General features: G+C 43.5%; 1 protein-coding gene across 2 annotated transcripts in view; it reads right to left on the bottom strand.

The window, feature by feature from the left end:
- The window catches only part of Elovl5 (ELOVL fatty acid elongase 5), a 318923-nt gene that overhangs the window by 61387 nt on the left and 230149 nt on the right, over window positions 1-27387 (bottom strand). Inside the window, exon 1 of one of the 2 annotated variants that reach the window (XM_075965165.1) lies at window positions 7126-7360. The exons of the other annotated variant lie outside the window; for it this stretch is intronic. The gene's annotated coding sequence lies outside the window, so the exon portion shown is untranslated. Of the gene's footprint in view, window positions 1-7125; window positions 7361-27387 lie in introns of those variants that run through there. 2 annotated transcript variants of the gene reach the window in all.

Genomic DNA, 27387 nt, shown 5'->3' on the forward strand with positions numbered 1-27387 from the left:
CAGGCACAAAAGCAGAAGTCTTTCTGGTTTTCGCTGCTGTTTGATAATGCAGGGCCTTTGTCCAAGTATCATACAGCTTCTCCCATTTCAAGCACTAGAAATTTTGTGTGTGTGTGTATGTGTGTGTGTGCTTTAGTTCAGGGCCCCACACCCATTGGCATAACACATCCAGGGGTTCAACGTAGGCACTTTCTTTTAGAAGGTTATGTTTATCATGTACCAACAATGTTCCAGGACCCAAATCTTTGTGATAGGCATACAGATAACCAAACTGTATATACATTAGATAATTTAAGCATACACAAATTGTGGTAACAGTTAGTTGCCATTCGCTTCTACAGAGACTAGGGACTGCCTTCCCTGCAGCTGTACAGAGTGTTAACCTATCCATAAAGTGGGTGTCTACACACATGAAGCCTTGCTGTGCAATTGGCATGTGAAGACATACTTCGATGGCACAGGAGTAAATCTCCTTGACTAGCCGGAGAGCTGGCTAACTTCTCTGTCCCTACATCTTCTGTCCCTTTGGGGTTTTAAGTTTTCAAATTGAAATTAAAATTCCATCTCAAATTTTATACCATGCTCAAATGTTTGTATCGTCTCCACCAATAAAATGTTGTAAGCCCACATAGCCAAATAATTACTAACAAACAAGAAGGAAATGCTTCTGTCTTAGAGTGTCTATCACTGTGAAGAGACACCATGGCCATGCAACTCTTATTGAATTGGGGTGACTTGCTTACAGTTGCAGAGGTTCAGTCCATTATCATTACAGCGGGACATGGTGGCCTGCAGGCACACGTGGTGCTGGAGAAGTGGCTGAGTCCTGCTTCTTGCAGGCAATAGGAAATGGTCTGTGACACCGAGTGAAGTTTGAACGTGAGACCTCAAAGCGGCCCCCACAGCGACACACTTCCTCCAACAAAGCCACACCTCCTAATAGTGCCACTCCCTTTGCGGAGGCCATTTTTTTTCAAACCACCACCACATCAAACACTGAATAATGTTTTCTTACTTTAAAAGAAAAATGAAGGGGGGCTGGAGAGATGGCTCAGAGGTTAAGAGCACTGGCTGCTCTTCCAGAGGTCCTGAGTTCAATTCCCAGCAACCACATGGTGGCTCACAGCCATCTGTAATAACATCTAGTGCTTTCTTCTGACCTGCAGGAATACATGCAGGTAGAACACTGTATATATAATAAATAAATGAATTTTAAAAAACGATCCTGTCTTTTAAAAAAGGAAAATAAAATTAAAAAAATAAAAATGAAGTTATGTTTTCTTTCCCTCATTTAAAGGCTGTCTCTGCACACGCAGCTAGCCCATGTCCGTTGTATTTCACAGCTGTACAGTCTGTCTCTCGGGACCACGTTAAAGACCACCACTTGAGATTACTGAAACTGCCCCTGTTTCATTAGGAGATATTTGCATGACATAATGAAACCTATCTTTAAAATGTTAGTCTCTGGATGTTTCAGAGTTAACTAGAATCTAGGGCGGCTGTTGTTTAAACTAAGAACAACACCGGTCCGTCTATCGAGCTTATTCTTGCTCCCCTTCCCTTTCCTTCTCTGCTCCTTCTCTCTTCTTCTCCTGTCTTCTGTTTTCCAGTTCTGCTTAGCACTATCTACCAACTTCGTCTCAACAGAGAATTAAAACCCGCATCCTAACAACAGCCTTTGGGCCTTAATTATTTAGCATGTTGCTATTTCTCCGTCCTTCTAAAATTATCTGTCTTCTGTGGGGAGCCGAGAAAGCCTTGAGTGTATGTGTAAGGACTGGATGACGTCCCGAGTAAATGCGCACTTTTGACAAGGACTGATGCCTCAAGCCCTAGGGAACTGGCAAAGCCTTCATCTGGGTGAAGCTCAGAGACATAACAAAAGCCTTTCTCTGGCCCAAGTGTGCGTGTGTACGAATGATTGACTGGGTGTACGCAAAAATTAGCAACTGCAGCTTCCTCCTCCCGGGTGACTGCAGGGCCTTCAGAGACCTTCCCTCAGACCAGCTAGCCTCTCTTTCTGTTCCAGGTTATTAATAGCTGGTGCCGGTCCATCAGAGTGACGTGTTCCACCTGATGCCAGCTTTTCTGTACGTGTGTCTGCCCATTCTTCATTCCCTCACCACACCAGTCAGGTTTCCAGGACCAAGCCATGATGGACACCGTGGCCTTTCCCAGAGGATAACCTCCTTCTTATTCTTTGAATTTAGCAAGCTCTAGACCGCCGCAAGATTCTTGCTCTTGTTGTTTCTCTAAGCCTGCAAGGATTTAACCTAGAAATCTCCAAGGCTTTCAACTTTGTTTCATTTTGATCTTTGCATCAACACCACCTCCTCAGGAAGGGACATTTTTTATCTGTCACTCCACAGTGCCTTCTTCTTTGCCTCCTGTTTTCTGGAACCTTTCGTCTCTCCTCAGTTTTTCTCCTTAGCACTCATCACTATTTGACACACCACGTTTGCTTTTTAATATTTATTATGCTGTCTTCTAATAAGCTTATTGAAAGCACAGATGCTGCTCTTTTTCTAACTGTATCCCAGGACTCAGAATAATACAATTAGGGTGATGGCAAGATTAATAGAGAGATGGCTCATCACTTAACACTTGCTGCCCTTGCAGAGGACCTGAGTGTAAATGGCAGCAATCACATCAGGCAGCTCACAAACACCTGTACTTCCAGTCTCAAGGGATCTGATACTCTTCTCAATACACACGCACACATGAAGCACATGTAAACTCACGTGAGCACACACACACATATACATACATATACATACATACATACATATATATGATTCTAATTGGTCTTAATAGTGAAAATGTGAAGTCAGATATTAGGGGGTCAAAGCTGAAAGATCAGAGAAGCAGAGCAGCCAGCCACAAGTTCTTACCTCTACAAAATCCTCGGGCTGAATGGGGTATCCTTTCTCTACAAGTTCTCAGACTGGATGCTTTGAGATCCTGTCTCTTCCTGCCTTATATTCATCTCTCCATGCAGCCATATCACTTCCTGTGTTGGATTAAAGGCATGTGACTCCCAAGTACTGGATAAAAGATGTGAGCCACCTCCTGGCTCTGTTCTCTTTCAGAGTGGATCAATCTAAGGTAGCCCAGAGTGACCTTGAACTCCTAGAGATCCGTCTGCCTCTGCTTCCCAAGTGCTGGGAGTAAAGGTGTGTGCCACCACTGTCTGGCCTCCATGGCTAACTAGTGGCTCGCTCCACACTCTGATCCTCATGCAAGCTTTATTTGTTATAGCACAAACAAAATATCACCGTAGGTACACATATAAGTAAAAATATCTTTTAAAAATGTTTTGTATTAATTTGAATATCAAACCCTTTTCCATGAGATAGAAACTATTATATTTATTGCAACAATTAGTCAAATTTTGGGGGCTGGAGAACTATTTCTGCAGTTGTGGTGGTCTGAAAGAAAATGGCCCCCAAAGAGAGCGGCACTATTAGAAGACATAGCCTTGTTGGAATAGGTGTGGTCTTGTTAGAGGGAAGTATGTCTCTGTGGAGGCAGGCTTTGAGGTCTCATATATGCTCAAGCCGTGCCCAGTGAAACAGACCACTTCCTGTTGTCTGCAAGTCAAGATGTAGAACACTTGGTTACTTCTCCAGCACCATGTCTGCATGTATACCACCATGTCCCACCATGATGATAACAGACTAACCCTCTGAAACTGTAAGCCACCCCAGTGAAATGGTTTTCCTTCTTAAGAGTTGCTGTGGTCATGGTGTCTCTTCATGGCAATAGAAACCCTAAGACAGAACTTAAAGGACCCACATGGTAGTTCACACCTATCTGTAAGTCCAGTTCCAGGAGACTGAACCTTTCTTCTGGCCTCTGCAGACACCAGGCATGCACATGGTACATATACATACAGACAGACAAAACACACATACACATATTTTTACATTAAAATAAAAATAAATTAAAAACTGGTAAAAATAAATAAATAAATAAAAACTGGTACCATTTTTTCTTTTATTACTGAGATATTTCTAAGACCCTTTCCCAGTACAGTTTGATTGCATTCATTTTTTAAAAATTATTCTGTTTTTATGAGTGTGTTTGTTCACATATATGTCTGTGCACCACATGTGTGCCTGGTGCCCCAAGAGGTCAGAAGAGGGCATTGGATACCCTGCGGACATTTCAGAGCCGTCATGTAGGTGCTTGGAATTGAATGTCAGCACATGGCAAGAACAAATATTTAATCTTAGCCGCCGAGCCATCTCTCCAGCCCCAATTCTATTCTGTCGTCAACATAATGGTGAGAAAAATCAAGCCATACAAGACTCAAGTGGCATGCCACATGGCTGCAAAGCCAGTTGGCAAAAATTAAGCCTTGGGTTGGCCACACTCAGCTTTCAACTTCTTCACATGGTTAAGTTGTATACTTGGCTGAATTTTGTGGTTTATAAAGCAAATGTTAATAAAGTTGTGACCGAAATGAAAATAAACCTTTCAACCAGGAAAAATTATTATTGTGTCTTTTGCTTTGCTGGATATCAAGATAAATTTTAGAACTAATTTACTTAATTCAGTAACACATTAGAGAGCTAAAGATTAGATAAAAGCAGATGATAAGCTCACTGTTAGCCAAACATTAGCTGTGTCAACTGGCAGAGCCTAGTGCTGTGGCTTCTGCTGTCAGGGAACACACCCTGGCTAAGTGGCATGTTCTCAAAGTGGTTTCTAGTCAGCCAGAGCTGGCGACATATACTCAATATTCTTTGCCCTGGGTCTAACATTTATAAAGACAAATCCTCTAAAATTTAGCCTTATCAGATGTAGTCATTCTAGGTCGTGGGCTATTTTAGTTATCTAACAAAGGGTTTCATTAAGAGCCGCGCTTTTGTGCATCTGTTCGATTAGGCGTTCCCTTCATGTCGGAATATGGTAGCGCCATTTCTTCCCACAGTCTCAAGTTCACTTTTTACCACTCAAGACTCAAGTGAAACTCTGCAAGTTTGTGCAGCAGCTTTATTTTTTTTTAATGAGTTTTTTTTAAGTTTTATATGTATAGGTGTTTTACTTACGTGTATATGTGTACCGTGTGCATACCTGCTGCCCTCGGAGTTCGGAAAAGGGCATGAGATCCTCCTGGAGTGTGAGACGGTTTTGAGCCACCACCATGAGGTACTGGGGACCAACACCCTCCAAGGGCAACAAGTGCTATTAACCGCTGAGCCATCTCTTCAGCACCAGCTTGATCGTTTTTTGAAAACGACTGCTTGCCATTGCATTACATAGCCAATTGTTCTCTTATGTCACGGTGCGGTGTTGTCTTCTAATCTAAATGATTCCATAGCATGCTGCCCTTCGCCAGATTATTTCAACAAATACAGAAGCTGTTAAACAGATTCAGTCTGAGCCTAAATTTGGGGTATTCTTAAACTGTTTAAAACGACGAAATACAGAATACAATGTTATTACCATGCCTCTTAGTGATATAGAAGACAGACTTCAATAGAGTTTTAAAGTACATATATTTCATTTTTATTTTCCTCTCTCCCTCGGCTTTGCTTCACAGAATGTAAACCAGAACAAAACGTTTCTTTTTCACCTTTTCCCATGACTAGCACACTCTGTCCTGATCTGTATCACTTTATTTTTTCTAGTATCTCTTTTCCTCAAGGCAAGGACAGAAACTTCTAGTAGGGTATGGTGCCAGATACATAAAAAGCAAAAAAGAAATGTTTACTGAAGTAGACTGGTGGAAGACTGTTTATTTTAAACACATACACAACAACAACATCCCAAGAAGACCATTTACTTTCTTCATGATCATGATAGCAAATTAGATTCAGTCAACCATTTCAAGATACAGTAAGGCTTTGGGAGTCTCAAATTCATGCTATGAATGTTTGTTTATTTGCTTGTTGCTTTCTTCATTTATTACTCTGGATAAAGGCATTGCGGGTAATTATGGTAACACAAAAATCGAACACAAACATCCTATAGGGTGCTGTGTTTTCATTTCACTAAGACAGTTTATCAGTCAGCCAGTTCGCCAGTAAGCACTAAGGGCCTGAACACCCAGAAAGCTGTGTTGTGGCTAAATATTCAAGAAAGCCTTCCAAAGAGCGAGATGAGGCGTGCCCACTCTAGGTGTGTGGGATATGCATAAAAAGAATTGATTTTCATCGAACATTCACAAATGTGCGTTTTAAGAACTATCCTCTGCATCCAGCCAGAAACCTAGACAGCAGTAAACTTCACGTACACATTTACTGTCTTTGGGGAAAGTGCTATACTCTAGGAACTAAGATAATAAACATTACCTTATGAAACGTGATGCACTTTCAGCAAATAAAAAAGTGCCTTGAGAATTGAGATGTTGAGAGAACGAGGAAAGAACACTGCAAAAGCCCGGCTTTTTTAAAAGCATGTGTGTACTCTTGTCTTCTATTTTCCTACCCCATCATACCCCTATCGAATGCCCAACCAGGCCGGCATTACCCGCCCCCCCCCCCAAAAAAAACCAATCTCTTCTCTAGTTCTCTTCCTTTCCAGCACTTCTCACACTCTGTAATGATGCTGCTTATTGATTTTCACCCTCTACGCTTTCCCGCGGCAGTGGCTTCCTTTACTGAGGTCTGCATGGCGAAAATAGTGCGCATCTGGTATACTCAACTGGCTGAACCCAATCTACCGTGTTCAACAGGGTCCACACAGCAAGCTCCAGGCTGGGCCAGCCCAGGCTCAGGAGCGAGACTCAGCGAGGCCTGGTCCAGGCTCCAAAGGTGCTCGTGCGGGTGGGCGATCGGCGTCGGTCCGAGAGATGCATCACCCCCACCCCCCAGCACCCCGGACCACCCCACAGCCTCACTTCCGGCCCGCAACGGGGAGGCGGGACGCGGACGGACGGGAGGGAGGAGCGGGGTCACCCCATTCACCCGCGACGGCGTCCGCCAATCACGGCGCCGTTCGGGGCAGCCTATGCAGAGGGGCGGGCCCGCAGGGTTACTCCCGGGCACTGGCCTCCGCGGCCGCGCGCTGACCCTCCGGATCTGGCGGGACAGGCGACCAGGCGGGGCACAGAAGGCGCGAGCCTTGGGGAAGCGCGGGACGCGGGAGCCTGGGAGACGAGGCTGCAGGATCACGCACCTCGGACCGCAGCTCCGCGCCTGCCGGGTGAATCCGCGAGCTCCGAAGAATCCAGGCCTTTTAAAGCCAGGACGGGCTGTGGGCCTGGGTAGGAACCAGTAAAAAGCGGGTCTCCCTGAAGCTGAATTTCACTTGGCTTTTGTGAATTAAAAAAAAAAAAAAAGGGACAGCGAAAAGCGCCTCGGCATATTTTAAAGACCTTCTGAGATTATCTGCTATGAGATCTAACCGTTCTGGACAGGAAGAGGAAACAGTGACATTTTCTTTTGTCAACTAAGGGTCACTCCCTTCCTCCCGTCTCTCCACGGGGAAACCTTAAAGGCACAGAAAACAGTTTGGTCATGAACTACTGCTAAATGTTTTCACTCAGTTAATCATCGCCTGTTTTAGATGTAGAAACAGGCTGAGCATTTTATCCTTGCCAATGCTGCAGCTGGAATTGAGTAATTGAGTGTGGGACCCCTTTCATGCCAGGTTTCGCCGATCCACGGGGGAGACCATTCAGGAAAGCTTTTGGTGTATAAGTCAACAGGGTGCATCTGGCCAAATGCAAGCAAGCACTTCTTCCTTGAGTGGAAGATTGTGTTTAAGAATTCTTTCAAGTACACAGTTCCCAAGCCAGAACTTTGAAGGGGTCAGGAAAGTTCAAGCCGTTTAATCACGGGGCCACACGGGGGTTGATGATGCAATTTGTAACCTGTCTTAGTGAGAGTCACTGTTGCTGTGATGGAACACCGTGACCAGAAGCAACTCTGAGAGGGTAATGTTGGTTTCTCTCACCGTTCCATACAATAATTCATCATCAAAAGCAGCAAGGGCAGGAACTCCAGCAGGGCAGGAACCTGAAGGATAGGACCAGATGCCTTGGCCAAGGAGGAGTGCTGGTACTGGCTTGCTTCACTGGGCTTGCTCAGCCTGCATTCTGACAGCCCAGGGGTGGCCTCACCCACAATGCGCCGGGCCCCCCCACATCAGTCACTAATTAAGAAAATGCCCTACACTGGAGGCATTTCCTTAACTGAGGTTTGCTTCTCTCCCATGAATCTAGCTTGTGTCACTCTGACACAAACTAGCCAGCATGTCACACCAACCTGGCGTAAAATGATGTCCGGTTTTGGTAGGCTGGATGCTGGGGAGAGAATAGGGGGCAAGTCTTGTCTGTGGACTTAAATCTCTGTGGCAGGATTACTTCTCCCCACTTTTGTAGGGGGGAAGCTGCAGTCAGATTCTAAATAGTCTGTTTTAGAGGATGATGCAGGTATGTGCCACCTGCTCTATGCATGGTCACACAGTAAAGGAAGCCTCTCCTAGACGGGAAAAGCTTGCCGCTGGAGTAAGGTCTGTCCGTGGGTCAAGTATGTGTATAATTAGTAAAGGAAGACAGCCATGACGTAACCATTGTAAGTACAAAGCAGGAAGTAGGGGGACACAGGAAACCTTGACAGAGCGGCAGAGGTTAAAATTCAGGGGAAAAAAGGCCCTTGCCGGATTCAAGCTTTGAAAGACAGACCAGCCTTTTAAAGGAAATGCCACATAGGAGATAGAAGGATCACAGTAAGTCCGCAAGCCAACCTGGGCTATACAGTGAGTTTCAGGCTATCCACAGGGATAAAGTGAGACCCTGTTTTAGTAAAGAAATGGAAAGAAAGTAAAAATAAATAAAGTGTTAACCCCAAGTCTTTAAAATATAATATATAATATTTATATTAATTCTTTATGTATTTTGACCATATTCACCTCCCACTCATCCCCTAACTTCTCCGGAACTCATACCATCCCCATACCCACTTACAACCCGGCCCAACTTCACATCCTTGTTTTTTGTTTTCAACTTTTTAAATAGTCCACTGAATTCAGTTTATGCTGCCCATGTATTTTTGAATGTGGGAGCGTGGTTGACCTACAGGGAGGGGGGACATACCCTTAAAGAAATCTGACTCTTTCTTCCCTGTAATCCATGAAAAGTCAATAGCTACTCCGTTCTAGGTGGGGGCTAGAATGCTGGCTGTCTTTCTTGACTGTCTGCAGACAGACAACCACAGCTGCTGTTAAGTTCATGAGAGCAGTGGTCCCGTGATGTTCAGGAGATATTGTCTATTCCAGATGCCACGCCTGCCCCCCCCCCAACCTCTGGCTCATAAGGTCTTTCTGCTTCTTCTTCCAAGATGGTCTCTGGGCCTTGGGAGGAGAGTTGGGATACAGATGTCACATTTGTGGTTAAGCAGTTCATAAACATATTTTCTCTACACTTTAACCATGTGTGCGTTTCTACTACACACAGAAACTTCTCTGATGAGATCTGAGAGATGTGCTAATCGAGTCATAAAAAGATATGGATTTAGATAGCAGTTTTATATCCATTTAGCAAAATAATAGAAGTAGGTTCACCCCCCCCCCCAAGTTCTTGGGTTCCCCAGCCATGGGTTCTTAGCCAGGCTTACATTATGAGACGTGAGTTTCCCTGTGTGGAGTGGCCTTGAATCCCACCAGAGTGTGGCGGGACACTCCACACGTGTGCCACTCTCGTACTTGTGAGCACACCTTGCCACACCAGTCATTATTGCAACTCACGGTATTCACAGTTGGATAAGACTGTTGGTGACCCCCGCAGTCCCACCCCAGCTGCCTACATAGCGCTCACTGGTACTCCAAAGGCTCCCTGGTAGGAGGAAACTTCCCAATACCAACCCTATCTCTCCTTGTCCTATGACCAAAGTATGTGGTTTCTTCAGCGATAGAATCTTGCGGTCGTGTTCAAGGGGACAAGCAAAAACAAGGGCAATAGCTTGTATTATGTCAAGCATCTCTGAGACATCTCTAACCAACAACTCAAGGACAGGGGATAATCTATACCCAGCACTGGGATTTTTATTTGGTAACCTATGGCTTCCTCGAGGAGCATTATCTCCTGTGTAGGGTAACTCCAACGAAACAGGGAGCTTATAAATAGCAGCTTAAGTTTCTAGATAGCTTTCCCAAACATTCTTAGTGTTCGTTTCACTCTGCCCTGCCCTCCCAGCCCTCTCCCCACCTACCCCCCCCCGCCCCCGCTTAGGCCCCATTTCCCCTTCATTTTACCTATGTTCTGCTAGCTTTCCTCCCTTAAGATCTCTGTCCCCCCTCCCCACCAGCGGCCCCTCTCTATTTTCCTGGAACAGGTACAAGTACTACAGGTACTCCAAGCTAAACACACAAATCGAAAGATTTAACACTAAGACACACTTAAGAGTGAGAACTCCTTTTGTCTTTATGAGTCTGGGTTACCTCACTCAGTATAATGTTTTCCAGTTTTGTCTTACCCAGCATCTTTAATTTAAATCAGCTTTCATGCCGTAAAATATGTTTGGGACAATTTGTGAATGTGAATCTTCTTTTCTAACTATAAATTTTACGAAATGTAAATATAGAATAAAATTTCACACCTAAATTGAGTGGTACTGTGAGTGTACCAGATTTTGAGGCTTGATACAAAGCCCCCTCCGCCGAATTAATCTTTCAATTGTTCACATGTTGGAATGGAAATGCTTAGGTCTGTTAAGTAAAATACATTGTTAGAGTTCATTTCACGGTAGTAGAATTGAAAGCAAGGATGCAGATCCTCAGGCGCCAACACTCATAACACTATTCTTTTCCTTTTTGAGGTTTAAAATGACTTTTAAACTTATTACTGTGTGTGTGTGTGTGTGTGTGTGTGTGAGAGAGAGAGAGAGAGAGAGAGAGAGAGAGAGAGAGAGAGAGAGAGAGAGAGAGAGAGAAGATACACGCGTGCTACTGTGCATGTTTGGGGGTCAGAGCCGTTTTCCTCCTTCCACTGTGGACTCCGGGAATCGAACCCAGATGATCAGGCTTGCATGGCGAGCTCTATTACCCAGTGAACCCATTTCACCAGTCCTCCTAGCAGCATTCTTAAACATAGCTCTAAATGTAGCACTCAATGTCCGTCAGCAAACAGGGAAATAAAATGCGGAGTAAGTAGCAAGTTTTACGTTGCGTACGTTTTACGGTAAGACATTTTGAAACTTGATTCATGTATCTCGACTTACTTTTCTACTAGAAAAATTTAAATTATAGGCATGGCTTCCTACCAGGGCTGGGAGAGCTCTTGCTAGAAATGCAATTTTGTCATCACTGAAGTGGTGGCCAGAGACTACATCATCAGGAAGATGTGTACTTGGAGTAGGCTTCAGAAAACCTGCCTCTCTGGCACCCAGAGAGACCTGGAAATCTGTTGGGAATGTAATCAAGACTCCAGAAGCATGCATTAATAAGAAGCTAATAAACCTCTGGGTCATAGGAATAAGGGATGCATATCAGGCCATATATAGTTGTTAAGGAACCAAGAAGATAACTTGCCAGACTCTATCGGTTGGCTAAAGAGATTCCAGTTGGCCTGCGCATGGCAAACAAGGCCATTTTGCCTTGCTAAACATTGCTTTTACCTTGCTAAAACTAGATTCCATTCCTAAAGTTGACCACCAAGGTTTAATCCCTTATCTGACCACTTCCTCCTCTTGAGGCCGACCACCAAGGTCTATCTACCAAAGTACAGAGATGCAGCAATCAAAAGCTCCCTTGTGGCTGCCCTAACTAACCTGTCAATCAGACTAAACACCTCTTTCCTAACACAGGTGCCCCTTTACCTTTGGAAGCTACCATTTGCCTAGGGGCCACGTCTGCCATTTCTATGAAGAGGCAGTCCACTGTCCCCCTCCAGACAGATACTGCTTCCCCATCTCCCCTGTTCCCATTCGTTCCCCCCTCTTCCTCTATCTCCAGTCTTACCCTCTTATTCCCTGCCCTCTGTCCCTCTGGAGCAAATAAATCTCTGTTTCCCTTACATTGGCTACCTGGGTACTTCTTGACACCGAAGGACAAACAAACACTACCATCAATAGGGATGAGAATTAGCCATGATTTTAATAATTTATAAACCCACAAAATTAAAGCAAATTAAAACAATGCCCCTTTCTCATATTTCTCTTCGGCAGATCTAGGTCAGACCACTGATTACTCTGGGAGATTTTATGTAAATTCCTGCAGTGATGAGATTTGTCAAGTATGGGAGTGCCAGGAAGGTTGCGTAGGAAAGGAAAGGGGGAGAGAAGAGATAATAACGAGATAATCATGAACCCATGGATTTAGGATTTGGTAAAATACGGCAGGTATAAAACAGTATATGGAAAACCCTGGAGGTGCAGAGCAGCATGGGATGGAGTCCCTGGGGCATAACTGGGAACCTGCTAGGTATATCGTTTGCGTAATGGGACTTGGCAGAACATCCAAAGCGATGTCCCTCATTTGTTGTGAGATCGGATGAATTGCTATGTGTGAAAGGGCCTTCTAATCGAAGCCATGCAGCCCAGATAGAGTGTCAGTGAGGTTAATCACGACATTGGATCTCTCCAGGATGTTCACAGCGTGAGCCTGTTGTTTTCGGCTGAGAAACTGGTTTATTTTTACCAGTGATGCATATTTTTTTCCTTTATGTAATTATACTTGAAGAATTGATTATTCTGGCTGGCCAATATCTCAGTATGAAAACCCGTTCCTCCAAAATTGCACCATCAACCACTTTCAGGGCATTGTTGTCAGGGAATGATGACCTTCCAGCAGTCAGCATAGTTTGAGTTGCCAACAGCCAGAAGCCAAGAAAGCACTGGTGAGGATTCAGGAGTGCCTGTGTGTCAGAGGACAAAAAGCACAAAGACAAGGCTCGAGCATAAAAGCTAAAGACAGACTCAGCTGCTCACCTGAGTCTGGTGTTCGAGTATGAGATCAGAGATGTGGCAGGGTTCTCATCAGCTTCAGACTCCCTGGGAACACAGAACTGTTATAATACATACTAACCAGCCTCTGGATGGCTTAGCAAGCAACCCAGGCTACCCCATGAAGAACAGCCACTGGCCGAGGCTCTGATATCATTTCTACTGTGGTCAAAATTACTTATGTTCCAGAATTAAAATTTCACTTACGTTAGGTGAAAAGTTGCTCTGACCCTGGGAACAGGAGCCAAAATTATACTTTGATAGAGAAAAGTCTCTGACTCAGTATATGAATTTAATATATCTCTCTTTATCACACACACACACACACAAACACTACTGTTTTTTTTCCAGTCTGAACAAAATTTGAGAAATAGTAACATTTGAAAAGTTTGCACCAAATGAGGTTTTTCAAATTTTTCATATATCTGTCTGCCTATCTATAGATTATGTTTGCTTTCATCTTTAGATCAGTTACATATAATATCATTCTTTTTACTGATCCCTATATGGTTTTAAACCATGTCTTAGTCTGACAGCTTTGATAGTTATCAAAATATATTTCCTGTACCAATCTAGCTATGGCACTACCACCAGCCTGGGTAAATAGCATCTAAATTCCTGTGTCTTATCCTTGGATGCTTGGATGGTACCTTTAGATGTGTGCATGGATGTGCAGACTGGTTCATTTGCATGTGTATGCACAAGCATGTGGAAGCCAGAAGAAAACCTTTGAGTATTGCTCTTCAGAAACTCTGCCCTTTTCCTTGAAACTTTAGCGTCTCTCACTGGCCTGCAACACTCCAGGTTGTCTGGGTTAGCTAGCTAGGGAGACCCAGGGTTCCTCCTGTCTTCACTCCACAGTGCTAGGATGACAATTTCATTTCACAATGGCTCGTTTTTAACATGTGCATTCTGGGAGTGGAACTCAGGTCCTCACATTTGCCAGACAGGCACTTTGCCACCCGAGCTCCCTCCCTAGCCCTTGACTGGCATCTTTGATGGAATTGTACTTGTACCTCTCTGAACTCACGACTGCAGGAACTAGTTGAACTAGGCATCCAGGGCATGCCTGCGGACCCCCCCCCCCCCCAGGAGCATTTATTTGGGAAGAGTAAACAGGTTGTTTTCAACAACAGGATCAGAACCAGGGCTGTGGAACAATTTTAGCCTTTTTTTTTCTTTCAGGGAGGAAGCTCAGTCTGGTGTGGAGAATTCCTCAGTCAAGTTACTGTGAGCATTGTGGTGCTTCTCCCAGCTTGTAGTTCCTCAGGGGCCTAACATGGCTTCTCTGGGCCTATAGCTGTCCTCGGTGTTCACGCACGGACGATGATGGAGTGATGTCACATAAAAGATACCATGTTAAAGGCATTTTGAGCTCAACTTCTTTCAAGTGAAAAATGCCTTGGCAGTTTTCATCACACAACAGGGTGTGTGACAGCCACTCAGATGAAGGGACAAAAGAGATGAAACTCTTGACAATTCCAGAGTCAAAACGTAAAGTCACCATTTGGCTTTCCAGAAGCTTGGTAGCTGTGTGGCATATTTCACAGGGATGGTCTGACTTCCAGTAACCAATGAAATGTCAGCTCTCTCCCCTTCCTTCTTCTGTTAATGCTAGCACAGGCCTAGAATGACGGGAGTGTGCAAAGGGGAGGTGTTGGAGGGTTCCCTTGACTGAGTGCGGTGCTTGTAGACCCTTCAGCTGAAATGGTATTGGAAGGGACTCAAACATAGAGCAGAGGGCCCGGGAGAAGTCGTTTAAGGCTTTGATAACTGGGAGAGTTTTCAGGGTTTTTTTTTTAAAATCATTTATGCTTTGGAAGATATGAGAAGAAGGGTTCAGTAGATGGGGCAAGGTCATTTAGAGTCATCTTACACACGGCCTGTGACGAAACAATGAGACTGTAGAGCGAGCCAGCAGTGAGAACAAGGAAGGACGAGTGTGGAGGAGAACATGCAGACCTTGGTAAGGACAGATCAGCAGATTCCTGTTGGGGATAAAGAAGTGCGTGGGAGCTTGCTGGTGCCGTGACTCATTTAAAGTGCAGGCAACAAAGACACTTTAGATTGATGAGGGCAGTGACACGGAGCGCTCATCAGCAGGCTGTGTCCCAGTGTCCCAGCTATCAGCAAGATCATAATTCTTGCTAATTAAACAATTGTGTTCAGCTGAATGCGGACTTTTATTATTCCCACATTGCCACAAGATCGTACAAAGATGAGTCAGACCAGCCCTGCATCTCAGCATGATGAAGGAAGTCAGTACAAGCAGAAACAATAACAGAAAGCAAAGTGCAGCCTTGCTTGAGAGCAGAACAGGAGCCAGCCGGATCTGGAGGAGGAGAGCTTTCTAGTGCTTTAGAGGCAGGCTGTGGGTAGAAGCGGCAGAAACTGGACACACGTGTGATAGGAAACAAAACTATCAAGCTGGAAAACCATGATTTTTTTTCCTCTTTAGACTTCTATCCATTTTAATAATCAAATTTAGACACATCTGCCGGAAGTTTACCCGATGTGACCCTGCCCCACCATGCAGCAGTGCTGTGAAAATCTCAGGGAATTCTTCAAAGAAAGTGGATGACACAGGTGTGCAGGTAAAAGTTCACACCCATAAACAGTGAAGTTAGAGACCGGCAAAGATGTGGTCCGTCAGAAAGGATTGTAGACTCTAATTACAGACGCGAGCTGATCACACACTGGCAGTCTCTTGATTCTATTCCTGGACACTTTGAACTCCCACAGCTTAGACCGAATGAATGGACGGGTTAGCGCTGAAAAACATGGCCAATGAAAGGGGCTTCTCTGAACGCTGGAGCAGACTTACACTCCAACAAACCTCATTTGGTTTTTCTCTTCTACTTTCCTGAGTTTACTTCATAAGAACATATAAAGATTTTTTTAAAAAAACCATCATTAGTAAGTTCTTCCAGTATGTGACATGTGACAGCCAGGTTGTGGCCTCAAACTGGCATAGGCGTCTCTGGTACTTTGTGCCTGGATCAGTTCAACACAGTGTAATTTTAATTTTGTGTTGAAAACATCAGCCATTGACCCGAAAAGGAAAACACTCCAGCCTAAATGTTGTCACAATCTGCTTCCATTCTTCCTGAAGGTGGGTTTCCACCCAGCAGCCTTCTCATCCCGTTCCCCTCCATCTTATCTATCTATCTATCTATCTATCTATCTATCTATCTATCTATCTATCTATCTATCTATCCATCCATCCATCATCAGCTATCTATCTATTTTATTTATTTTTGTCTGCTTGTTCCTCCTTTTTATCTTTCCAAATGTCAAGTTGGTTGCTGTCTTCTAGCTGGGCAACCTTTTATTCACTTCTCTGCTGCCCTAACTTGGAAATATATTTCCCATGACCTGACTCTTCTTTATCATAGAATATTCTGTGCTACTTTAACATCAGGAGGCTTCCAATACCTTATAGCTCATGAGCTGCTATAAATGGTGGACAAAGGTGCTGTCTGGTTCTCTCTCTTTGTTTTTTTTAAATTAAGGTTTAAATATTTTTATGAGAATGAGGGTTCTGTCTTCATGTATGTATATGCACCGCCTATGGTCTTGGTGTCTTCAGAGGTCAGAAGGATTGAGATCCCCAAGAACTGAAGTTACCAATGGTTATGAGCCATCATCATGGGGTCTTCTTCAAGAAAAAGCTCCCTTAACCTCTGAGCCATCTCTCCAGCTCCTGTCTGTACTCTCTTAATTGAACTGACAAGTAAGTAATTACTTCTTATCTGAATGTCCTTTGACCATCAAAGAACTTTTACTTAGGAACTTAGGTTGTGCTGCACAGTGATGGTGCATACTTTTAATCCTAGTGCTCAGGAGACAGGTAGGGGGATCTCTGTGTTGGTGGCCAGCCTGGAATAATGTGAGTTCCCCCGGTAGCCAGGGCCTCCGAGAAACAGAACAAAACAAAAGAGAAAGAAAACATTTATTCCTCACCTCAGGTGAGGGAGAACTGACCCTGCTGGTGTGGGTGTAGGGGAGCTGGCTCCGCCCCCTCTCCGGAGGTGGGCAGGCCAGTGGCCTGAACTAACTAGCTCAGCTCCTACCCAGTCCACAGCCGGGTCTTGTCCCACCCTAACATCTACCCCACCTAGGACCAGCTGAGGCCAGAGAAGAGACTGGTCCAGTAGACCAGTACCCACAGGATCTCCATGACTTAGGAGGCCGTGGGATATCCCAGAGGAGTTCTGATGAGGATCCAGGGATGATGATACCAGAAACCAGAGGCCTTCAACCAGACCATTGACTCGTTGTAATGTACATTTGCTGGTAGAGCTGATTGGATAAAAGGTAACCTAGGTGATGAAGGAGCCAGCCATGATAAGCTAAATATGGACAGATCACCTAAAGGAAGTTCTTTACTTCCAACCATCATCACTTGCCAGAGTAGGACTCAGCCATTGATAAATTTAAATGGAGGCCTGATTCTCAGTAGTTTACCCTGAAGCAATACCCAACAGCAGGAAGAACCACAAGCTGAGATTTCCTGAGCACCACCCAAAAGCAGACCACCTAAAGGAAATGCCTAACATTCCAGCCGCTGTAGATAAGACCATCTGCCAACACACACTCACCAGGACACACCTAGACAAATGTCAGCCAATCAGGGGTCCTGAACCTCAGAAGCCCCTCACCCCGACCTTTACTACTATAAAAACCCAACTCTAGTTGAGCTCGGGACTCTCCTCCAATACGTTGGACATGCGGAGAGGCCGAGTTTGTGAACTAGCATAAAATAAAGGCTCTTTTGCTTTTACATACTCAATCTCCTTGTTGACTTTTGTGGGGACTTCGCAGATTTGGGCATAACAGGTCACACACTGCCCCCAGTGCCACCAGAACAAAGAGAGGTGTTGGAAAGATGGTAGAGGAAAAGCTAAAAGTTGTTTGTTTTGTTCTTGTTTTTGTTTGTTTGCTTTGTTTTGATTTTCTTTTAAATTTTCCTTTGGGGAGACACTGCAGAAGTGAGGGAAATGTGGAGGGAGTGGGAGGTGAGTGGAAATGGGGTGTATGATGTGAAATTCCCAAAGAATCAATAAAAATTACATTTAAAAAAAGGACTTAGGGTTGCTGGAACCACCAGTTGAAGCTGATTGTTTTCAGCTTATTTTAGAGGGGAACTCCCCCCACCTCTGCCCCAGATAGGCTGCCAGGAGACAAGTGTGACAATTACAATCACACTTCCATCAGCAAGGAGTGAGTGTTGACCTATGAGGTGGTTTGAAAGAAAATTGTCCCAAAGGGAGTGACTCTATTAGGAGGTGTGGCCTTGTTGGAGTACGAGTGGTCTTATTGAAGGAAGTGTGTCACTGCAGAGGCGGGCTTTGAGATCTCATATGTTCAAATCACATCCACTGAGACAGTTCACTTCCTATTGCCTGCAAGTCAAGATATAGGACTACTTGGCTACTTCTCCAGCATCACGTCTGCCTGCACACCACCATGTCATGCCATGATGATAATGGACTAAGCCTCCGAAAACATAAGCTACCCCAGTAAAATGTTTTTCCTTTATACGAGTTGCCATGATCATGGTGTCTCTTCACAGCAATAGAAATCCTAAGATAACCTATTTCCATTGGCAGTTTTTGTTTGTTCTAAGAACTGTCTTGTTTCTTAATCTTATGAAAGTAATATAGATTCCTGGCTCTGGCCATATCAATTTTGTCATCTTTGTTTCTAGAGTTATTAAGGAAGCACTAGATAGATGTTTGTCAGAGTCAGCCAGAGAGAGACAGATGTAACTCCCGAGCTACGCTGACGAAGGCAGGGTTTACTCAGGTATGCCAATCATGAAGGCAAATGACCCAAGAACTCAGAGGATTCCATTTTGTCTCAGCCCTTAAAGAGCAGGCTGGCTGGTGGAGAGGGTTTCTTACAGAAGCTCTCCATTGGTGTCATACACGTCTCCTATCCAGTGGGCTGCCAGTTGTAGGTATGAGGTGTTTAAGTGTTATTTTAAGTAGGAAGGGTTTGAATTAGTGGTTCTGGCTTTTGTAAAGCTGCGACCCTTTAATACAGTTCCTCATGTTGTGGAGACCTCCAACCATAACATTCTTTTCGTTGCTACTTCATAACTGTAATTTGCTACTGTTATGGATTGTGAATATTTTTGGAGATAGAGGAGAGGTTTGGGACCCACAGGTTGAGACCAACTGCTTTAAACCTTTTTAGTAGCTTGTTTAAATCATGAGTGGTTGGCTAAAGCCAAAACCAAAACCAAAAGAAAAGCTTCACTTCTGACATGGGAAGACCCAACCAAGCCATGCATGGTTAGCAGCCGTATCCTCTAACTGTGACTTTTCTATATCTTAACTTTAGATTCTTAGAGAGAGTCGCAGTAGAAAACTGTTCACCAGCAATAACTTCAGTTGATAAATCGATGAGACACACCCAGCACTGCATCTTGCAGAGCCTACTTTAGTGTGTTTGCTTCGGCCGTGATCGGGACATAGAGCCAGTCTATACGCCCAGCTGCAGTGAACGATCAAAAGGAGGCAACACCTATGCCGCATGGAATTTTATGCAGCCGTAAAGAAAAGTGAAATCATGGCATTTATAGGAGAATGCACACGACTAGAAGTCATTATAGTCAGTGAGATAAGCCAGGTTCCGAAAGACACGTACTCACTCATGTATTCTCATGTAGGTGGGACCTAAATTTGAAAGTGTGTGTGGGTGGGTGGGGGGTGTAGGTCATGAGTAGAAGGGGGATCATGAGAAGTAAGGAAAAACAATGGGAAATATATAAGGGAAAAACAGAAAGGGGGTGACTGGGTGGAAGAAAGGAAAGTGATTAGATGAGGAAAGGGGACAGTGAAAGGGGGGAACCAGCGAGACCAGGGTGTATGACAGAGGTGTATGAAGTGTCACGCTGAAACACTTTACTCCATATCCTATAGCAAATTCTCTCTTTTTTAAAAAAAAACTGTGAAGAAGAGAAGTTTCACCAATGACTCTCTGACCAGAGACCACAGGCACTAATGCTGTGTGACATTCTCCAAAAAAAAAAAAAAAGACAGAAAGTGGCTGAGGGCAGCGTGAACAGACGGCATCACTGATCATGGGAAAATGTAGATGCCTCTCCAAGCGGGTGCCTCAAACCTCTGGTGGTGGCTGTTATCACAAACGAAAGATAAGAAACACTAACAAAATTATGGAGAAATGGGGACAGTTATGAAATACATAACTGTATTTTTTGGGAGCATAAAATTATATCACAGTCATTGAAGATAGTATACAGTTTCCTTAAAACACTAAAAATCACATTAACATTTAATGCAAAAGAATTAACAACATCTCAAGGACAAACCCAGCAGCTCCCTTCTGCACAAGCTTGTGCCGATGTGTCCAAACATGAGAAGACTGAACCTCAACCAATTGAAAATACACTAATGTAGCTGCTGCTTGTTTAACCAATTATGTTGGAGATGACCTCACTGTCCCTAAAGCTCCCCCTTGGCCATGCTTAAAAGGAATCTGCACGCTCCGCTCGGGGTTGTCGCCGTTTTGTACAGGTGAGCGACCCCACATGCAAGTGGTATAATAAACCCTCTCTGTTCCTACATACTATTTGAGTCTGGGGTTTTCCTTCAGCGTTTCCTCGGATGAACTGGTCGGCTGGCCTCTCTGAAGGCATTAACCTTGCTCTACTCATGCCAAATGTGAACTCATTAGGACAAGACCTCTTTCCAGAAATCCTAGTTCATGGAGGGCACGCTGGAGAATCACCGTGGCAGGAAAACAGTTTGTTCTAAAAACCGTTCCAGTTGGTAGCGTTTGTGAACACTGGATAACATTTCCTTCCACAGGACCAAAGGTGCTTAAGTATGTGATTGCTAGGAGAAAAGAGAGACAGAAGCGAATATCGGCCGCGTTTCCATTTTGGCTTGTGTGTGACTTTAAGGATGTAAATGCTCACCCAAGTCAGTGTCCGTGAGCATTCTCCATCAGCTCTGCAGCTGTGCATGATAAGCAGAACCATTACACATTTCCAGGCAATGACAGCATTTGGACTTTTCTTTAAAACTAAATTTTTTACTGAGGGCAACAGAATGGTATTTGTCGCATCTTTTTTTTAACCACACGGTAGATCCCACATGCTCACTAAGCTGTTCGGAGTGGCCCAGCATGCAAGAACATGACTTTGGTGTCTGTTTTCCCTACTGTGCCAGTAAGACCACTATTAACATGTATTAAACTCTATATTTTAAATATTTTTCATCAACCAGAAAAGTTCCTCAGCCTTGGTCTCTTCTAGAAGCAATCACTGCTCTGATTTTATCACATTTTTTTCTTCCCTGCAGAACTTCACATCCACAGAACCACAGAGTCCACACTATTGCAACTGACTTTCTTCCCTGAGTGTAGACTTTGGGGATTCATTCATGTTTCTGCTTGCACAAGCGGTTTGCTTCTCTTTATTATTTCATTGCATTCCACTGTCTGAGGACATCACAGTTTATTTTTCTGCTCTGGATGGGCACCTGGGTTGTTTCCAGTTTGGGGCTATTATGAATAAAGCTGCTATAAGCTTCCTTACACAAGGCTTTGTGTGGGTGAATGTTTTCCTTTATTTTGTATAAACACTAGAATTGGTATTACTGAGTCATACGACAGATGTGTGCTTAACTCTTTAAGAAACTGCTAGGTTGCCAGATTTTCCATTCTTACCAGCACGGATCTAAGTTGTGTCTCCTTTATATTCTTGCTAACGTTGGGTGAGTATCAGTTATTTAAACTCTACCCATATGAATGAGTTTTCAGTAGTAAATTATTGTAGTTTTAATTTGCATTTCTCTAACAGCCAGAGATCTTGGGCTTTTTTTTTCTTGGACATTAATGTACTTTTTCTGAAGTTTCTGTTCACATCCTATTTTTAAAAATTGATAAATGGGGCCTCATAGAACTAAAGAGCTTCTGTACAACTAAGGAAACAATCAATTGAGCAAAGAGGACAGCCACAGGGTGGTAGTGAATCTTTGCCAGCTATACATCTGACAGAAGATTAACAGCCACAATATATAGAGAACTCAAAAAACAAAGAATCAAAAAATGATCTAATTTTAAAAAATGGGCTATGGATCTGAACAGGGAGTTCTCCAAAAAAGAAATAAAAATGACTAAGAAATAGCTCAAAAACATTCATCCTTAGCAACTCAGGAGGTATCGGTCAAAGCAACCATGATAACAAACAGTGGCAAGGATGTGGGGAAAGAGAACCCTCACTCACTGCCTGGGGTGGGGGTGGGGAGTGCTGGAGCAGCCGTTCTGGAAATCAGTGAGGAAAACTCTTAAAGTGTCAAAAATAAACCTACCATATGATCCAGCTACGCCATCTCCAAAGGACTTGACATCCTACATCAAAAATAGGTCTTAGTGATGTGTGTTGTTTCTATATTCACAATAGCTAGCTAGCTAAGTGTCCTTCAGCAGATTAACAGGAATATGCACAGTGGGATACTATTCAGCTATGAAAAGCAAAACCGTAAAATTTGCTGATAAATGGGTGGAACGAGAAAATACTATACTGAGGGAGATAATCCAGACCCAGAAAGACAAATGCATGTTCTCTCTGTTCGTGATTCCTAGCTCCAGATCTTCGGATGTGAGCATACAGTTTAAAGTAACCAAAGAAACCAGGAACATAGAAGGTTGTCATTGAAGGGGCACTAGGGAAGGAACAGAAGGGTAGAGGAGATATGAAGGGTGAAATGGGGAAAACCAAGGGAGAGTTTTTAACTGAGAATGGGTAAGTGAGGGAAGGGAATAAATGACACTACGGATGTTTGAAAAATCCACGCGGAATCATTTTATATTTACCTAAAATTATATATAATATATATGTAAATGTATGTGTATCCATACATATGTAGTTTAAGTGAAGCTATGCCAGTTGGGGTGATAATGCTTCCTCCAAGATAAATAAATCATCCAACAAAAACCTCAGTACCAAGCATAAGAAACCTCCTTCTAGTTGTTGTTTAGATGAGTCCAAGAGACTCCCAAAAAAGTATAGGCTATCACTGTTGCTCTTAGAACAATATGAGCTATTGCTACTGCTCTTGGTTGCCTACCAGATGTTGAATTTAAATGCTTACTGTTGAAGACACCACATACACTGGACATAGGAATTGGAAGGACTGAGCTGGATCTGACTGAGAGAGTCTCTTCCCTGAGGATTGGCTTTCACAGTGTGGAAGATGCTGTGTGAGCTGTCAAGGGAGGAAAGCAACCAGCATCCTACTGAGAGGTGATACCCACGAACCACAACAATGACCAGCATGGAAAGATACCCCTAAGTGTAATAGAGGCATTTACAGCTCGGCAGTAACCAACAGATTGGATTTCAGTCCACTCAGCTGGAGGAAAATCATTCCTGGTACTGAAAACATAGCCAACTACACATGGCTACACATGGCTAGTGAGGTCATGGATCTTAGAGGAGAAGCTGATAACTGCTACTTTGCTAAACCAGTACACTTTCCAACGGCATTCTAAACACGTATCATTATACCCACAGATAAGTGTAGTTCTCTCCCCTCTTCAAAGAAGTGTCTCTTTGAAGCAGACAGAAACCATTACAGAGAGCTACTACAAGTGATCAAAATGCAGAAAACAACTGGCCATGGGTTGCCCAGCCTCACTTGCTCTATCTACAACACAACCCTGGTCTTAGGGGCATTGTGTCAGATGGGGACAGAAATTCTAAGACCTAGAGCTACAAAGTCTGATATTGTATTTTCTAGAAATGGCATGGAAGCTACACCCATGAAATCTAAACAATAATCCTGCCTAAACAATACTGGAACAGTGATAATACCAACAGACATGTTAGCATGGAAGACAGATACCTCCTTGATCCCCACGCCTAGCTCAAGAGATATAGGTAACTCATGACTGCTGAGAAGGGAGAAAGTCTGCCCCAGGGATGAGCCCCCTGATTGGTTGTGTGGTCATCCCTAAAAACATACACCTGCAAGCAACACCAAATGGTCTCAGCAGGTTGTGTTCATATATTTATGTGTTGTATATATGGAACAATAATAACCAAAGAAAAAGAGGCCAATAATCTCTCTCTCTTTCCCCCTCTCAATTTGCTATTGCTCCCTTGACACAAATTGTATACCTCCAGAATACTCCTTGGTCACACCAGGATAATAATCATTTAGGACGATTGTTTCTCTTATCTCAAGGATTCTCTTTAACCATAATTTTTTATACTTATGATCACAATTTTATTTGCTAAAACGGAAGCACCATTGGCCATTTTGTGAATCACCTGCTTCACACATTTTTCTTAACACATTGAATACTTCATGTTAAAATGATTAAGATCTAGGCCATGTTGATCTGCTTAAGTTCCTTGAGGATTCAGCAGAAATTTTGTTCTTTTATTATTTTATTTTAATTTAATTAAAGTTTTTATGTGTGTGAGTGTTTTGACTGTACACATCTGTGTGCCCCATGCATGGAGTACCCATAGATTTCAGAAGATGGCATCGGACACCCTGGGATTGGAGTTCCAGACAGCTGTGTGCCACTATGGAGGTGCAGGGAACTTGACTCAGGACTTCTGGGAGAGCAACCAGTGCTCTTGACTGCTGAGCTATCTCTCCTCTGCCTCTAGCAAAGATTTTAAAGAGTAATTTGGATTCTGTTTCAAGGTTTAATTTGCAATAATTTTGAATATGGATAATGTAATTGTATGTTGAGTCTCTGCAGATAGTCTACGAAATATAGGTAGATAAATATTTTAAAACTAAACTGTAAAGGTGAACCTTGAAACAAGAGTAATCTTTGAAACATGGATTGGGAAAGAACAAGGAAAAAAAACAGAAAAGAGAAAAAGTTATTTCTAGATAAACAGATCTTTGTGGAATGCAAATGTCTTGTCTAAACCTCTCTAATTAGTTTAGGTTCCCTACGTCCTCCACAGTGGACACATGAACATCCAGAAGTCCACTTGAAGTTCGAGATTCTGCAGGCCTGTCCTACTGCTGTTGATACCACGGTTACTTTCTAGCTTCCAGCCGCACTGTGGTTCTTCCTTGCTCTCCACTCCTCTTCCTGACGTCTGCCACCATTAATTGTGTTCCTTCTACTGCTTGGCTTCTCATTCCTGCAGTTTCTGTCCTCCATACCACACTGCCCCCCCCTCACTTGACTATGCATTTGTGACGGAGCTAGCCAAGGCTGTATGACCAGTCTGTGGCAAGGGCTGGACAAGCAATAGGTTCCGAGTAAAGAGACAAACCTCTATTTCTTCCCTACATTATCTCTTGGAATTTAAATCACACCTCATAAGTTTTTATTGTGTCTGGGCCAGGTTGGGGACAGAGACTACTCTATTCAAACCTAGTACTTTAGCGTCTCGCACAGCCCTTCATAAAAGTGATTACATGTTTTTCTTGTTTTATGATAGTGAGTGAGGAATGGAAAATTGTTCAAGATTATGCATATAAATAATTAAAGATGTACTTTTAAAAGAAGAGCAAAACAGAGAGAGGAACAATTACTTCTTTAAAATCTTTTTCACTGTGTATCATGGTTCATGGTACTGTTTTGCATAAGGACGCATTGATACAAGCCTATAAATTGGACATATTCTGTCCACGCCCACCCCTGCCTTCCCTTTTTTACCTCTGCCCTTAGTCTCTTTTGGTCCCTTAGACAGTTTTTATTCTACTTTCATTTCACTGGTACTTTCATGGTTTTATGTATTTACATAAAATTTCATTGAAAACTACATGTGAAAGAAAGATATTTGGGCTTCTAAGACTGACTGGCTCAGTTTGCTTCCCATGAGTAATCCCTGGTTGCATTCATGACATAACTTTATTCTTTGTGACGGAACAATCCTCCACTGTGAATCCAGCCCATTTTCTTTGTCCAGCCCTCTGTTCTTGGACACTTAGGTTGGTCCCAGCCACTGTGATTGGTGCTGGGATAAACACTGATGCCCACGTAGCTCTGAGTTATGCTCACTTGGAGCTCACGCGTGGGGAGACGTTTTGCTGGTGAGGTGCTTGCTGCGCAAGTGCGAAGACCTGCGCTCTCAACCCTAGAACGCACACCAAAAGCACTGGGTGTGGGGGTGAGGCCTACCTATGACTACAGCGCTGGGGGTGAGCGGTGGAGAGGGGTGCAACCCTGAAGATCTTGGGCTGTCCAGTTCTGCTGAAGAGAAGAACCTCAGGTTCAGAGAGAGAGACTGTCTCAAAAAGTTAAAAAAAAAAAAAAGATGGAAAATAATTGAAGAAAGCCACCCAGTGTCAACCTGTGGTCTCTACAGGAAAGCATTCACCCATGAACATTCATTTACCCCACATGTACACATAACCATACCAAACAATACACACCGCATACACACATACCAAACAACACACACCATATATGCACACATACCAAACAATACACACCATATACACACATACCAAACAATACACACCATATACACACATACCAAACAATACACACCATATACACACATACCAAACAATACACACCATATATGCACACATACCAAACAATACACACCATATATGCACACATACCAAACAATACACACCATATATGCACACATACCAAACAATACACACCGTATATGCACACATACCGAACAATACACACCGTATATGCACACACAATTTACTTGCAAATAAAACAATTTTAAATGGAGAAATGAAGGAAAACTAGCAGTGATGGAGCCCTTGTCTAGAGTGGCCTGCATGCCACCATGCTTTCGACCACTAACCACCTTCTTTCATAAGAGTTGCCATGGTCATGGTGTCTCTCCACAGCAATAGAAACCCTCAGACACCCACACACATGAAATAAAAATAAATAAAATCTTTTTGTTTGCTTGCTCATTTTGGAAACAATGTCTCACTATGCAGCTCTAGATGTCCTAGAACTATGTAGACCAGCCTGGCTTCAAATTCCCAGAGATCCACCTGTCTCTGTCACCTAAGTGTTGGGATTACCAGCAGGTGCCACTGTGCCTGGCTATGAGTAAGTCAATCTTTTGAAAGAGTGCTTTTTTGTTTTTTTAAGTCGACCATGGGCTGATAATTTTAAGATCTCATTTTACATGGCCAACCTGTTTCTGATGCTGACTCTCGCCTGCAGATTTGGTGATCGCCATTTCTCCAGCCTGCCCAGAAGAGGAATGGAGTGGATCTAGGACGAGAACTTTCCCTTGGAACAGAGGAGTTTAAGGAAGTCCGTGCAGGCGACTCTCAGGCGAGCTGTGTGTCTTTGTTCAAATCAGTCTTCATTTGGAGGTCACATTTTCTTAATCTTCAGGACCCCTATAAAGCCCAAAAGTGCTACCCTAGGGCCAGGGCTGTAGCTCAGTGGTGGAGTGCTTGCTGAGCTCGCTAATGCTCTCTTGTGGTTCCCAGGAACAATTAGTAATGAGCTGTCCTGACAGATGCCATTTGTCCTATTTTTAATGGTAACCTTTGAT

This window comes from Microtus pennsylvanicus, chromosome 3 (assembly GCF_037038515.1).
Source record: "Microtus pennsylvanicus isolate mMicPen1 chromosome 3, mMicPen1.hap1, whole genome shotgun sequence".
NCBI classification, from domain to species: Eukaryota; Metazoa; Chordata; class Mammalia; order Rodentia; family Cricetidae; genus Microtus; species Microtus pennsylvanicus.